Source organism: Echinops telfairi, unplaced genomic scaffold (genome assembly GCF_000313985.2).
Source record: "Echinops telfairi isolate 266 unplaced genomic scaffold, ASM31398v2 ScPeMD7_31;HRSCAF=116, whole genome shotgun sequence".
Taxonomy (NCBI): Eukaryota; Metazoa; Chordata; class Mammalia; order Afrosoricida; family Tenrecidae; genus Echinops; species Echinops telfairi.
In genome coordinates, this window is record NW_022103928.1 from 51763603 (window position 1) to 51765884 (window position 2282).

Consider the following 2282-nt stretch of genomic DNA (forward strand, 5'->3'; position numbering starts at 1 on the left):
GGCCCGCCCCTCCCGCCCGCAGAAGCCCCGACCCCTCGGGCCAGCCGCCTCCGGCTCCGCTCCGCTCCGCCTCCTTCCTCCGCCTCCACGTCCGGAGTCGCCGGCTCCCAGGTCGCTAGGTCCGGGGGGCAGACGCACAACTTACCCGCCGCGCTGAGATTTACGTCGCGGACCTCGTCACTGCTGACGGACGCGAGGAGGTGGAGACGCCGAGCCGGACCCGCCGCTCAGGAGCGGCGCCGGCGTCGGCCCCACGTAGTCCCCACGTCAGCGCTGATGCGGCAGCCGCGGCCTCTCCGACGAGCAGGGACGAAATGTAGCGCGCCAGGCGACGGAACCGCGTCCTCGCGCCCAGCCCCTCCCCCACTCCGCGACGGCCCGGCCGGGGAACGCCCGCCCGAAAACGCCAAACTCTAACTCCGCCCCCTGCCGGCCGCCAGCGGGATTGCGCCGCCGACAATCCAACAATGAAATGGAACGGGTGTGCGGACGAGGGGGAGGGGTTACGCGGGGGCGGGGCGGTGGGGAAGCCCGGCCTGGGGGCGGGGGTTAAGGGGCGGGGCTGGAAGCCGGAAACGTCCCCGGCCTCGCGTACTTCCGGAGTGCCAATGGTTTAGTCAAGGCTAACGGCCTTCGTCCGTCCGGGTCTTTCCCTGCGGGCTCCCTATTGCAGTGCCCTCCCCAAGGCCAGGTCCGCCCGCGTCACGGTTCTACCTTGGCCCAGAGGCACATCCTGCGGACCAGCGGGGCTTGACCAGAGGCGACTTCAGTTGCTGTCCCCACCGCCTCGGCCGGGTCAGTCATGCCATGAAACCCCTTATGTCTGCGGGGTCCCCTGCTAGACGCAGGCCCCTCCAGGAGCTCTGGTGGACGCCCTTGTTGAGAACTTGCTGCTGCTTCCCCGTGACCTTGGCACAAATTTAACTTCTCCGGAGAAGAAGGTGTTTGCCCGACTAGTGAAAACGCATGCCTACAAGGGAGAGTAGATTTCATCTACTGCAAATCTTGAATTTACTGTCAAGGTCTGTAAAAGGAGAGCTTCTAGTGTAAAACAGTCTACCCGTTCAGTTTTAAGAGGAGCCCCGGTAACGTAGTGGGATACGTAGCGAACTACAGGGTTGGCGGTTCAAACCCACCCGCTGTTGGAGACAGGTGGAGGCGATTTGAAAGTCTCAGAGACCCAAAGGGCCAGTTCTACCCTGTCACTATGACCCAAAATTGACTTGGTGGCAGTGTGTTTTATAGTTTGGTTCCGTTTTAAAGTAAGTATAAATGGGAGGGTCCGTCAGAAAGTAGTGCTATAAAATCATAGCTTCAATCTTGCTTTAAAAAATGATGGAAGATAGCTCCTCGAACTAGTTGATCTGTACAATGCTCTGAACACCTATTAAGCCAAAAGCGTGCTAAAGGCAAGATGTTCACTTAACATTAAAAGTGTCAAACTGTGTGAAGTCCCAACTTCAGGAGCTATCAGATCAGTGGTCGTTCTATGATCACCTTATACAGGTGTCTCTACTTCAACCACAGTTTCTTCATTTGTCAAGGTTGACAGTCTTCCCTCTGTGGCTCATCTTTGAGGCGTTTCCCAACTTTCCCTGAACACACGATTCATCTAAAAACTGTTGTTTTATGTGTGGCAAAAATCCTAAAAACTTTTTTTTTTAACAGAGTGTCAATGATTTGGGAAGATGTGCAGTTCAGTTCTGTTAAAAATTTTATATTAACTCTGAGCTCAAATTTACCTGGGTTTTTGTTTGTTTTAAAAACACCCTAGTGTAACTTAGGGTGTTACTGTTAGGCTGCTAACTGTAGGGTCAGCAGTTGGAAACCAGACAGCAGAGACTTCCTACTCAGAGAGTGATAGCCTTACAAACTCATGGGGACAGTTCCACCATGTCTTGTAGGATTGCGGTAAGTCAGAATCGACTAGATGGCAGAGAGTTGAATTTTTATTTTTAAAAATGAGACGATACAAGTGTGTCTGCAGCCATCCACTCACTGATCACAGACACAGCTAACTGTGAAATGTATTTTCTTTGGAGTAAACCGGTGCACGTATGAACTGGAACACCAGTAACGATACTTTTTAATTTACCCTCAACTTAAAAAATACGGAGCCAGCTTAATGTCGGTGTACATCCTAGAAAAGGCAGGGCTCTTAGGCTAGAGTAATAGTCTTTACATTCAAGATAAAATTGCTAACAAGGATTTTAAGCCCCACCGAGGGTCCTCAGGAATGTTCTGTCAGGGAAGACTTGTAGTCATTGACAGAAAAAAAAAAA

General features: G+C 52.8%; 1 protein-coding gene across 2 annotated transcripts in view; it reads right to left on the reverse strand.

Moving 5' to 3' along the window:
* LOC101662751 (cAMP-responsive element modulator) overlaps positions 1-193 on the reverse strand; it is a 67066-nt gene extending 66873 nt beyond the window's left edge. For both annotated transcript variants that reach the window (XM_045289819.1, XM_045289818.1), the window contains exon 1: positions 146-193. The gene's annotated coding sequence lies outside the window, so the exon portion shown is untranslated. The remainder of the gene's footprint in view (positions 1-145) is intronic.
* Positions 194-2282: the final 2089 nt, after the last annotated feature.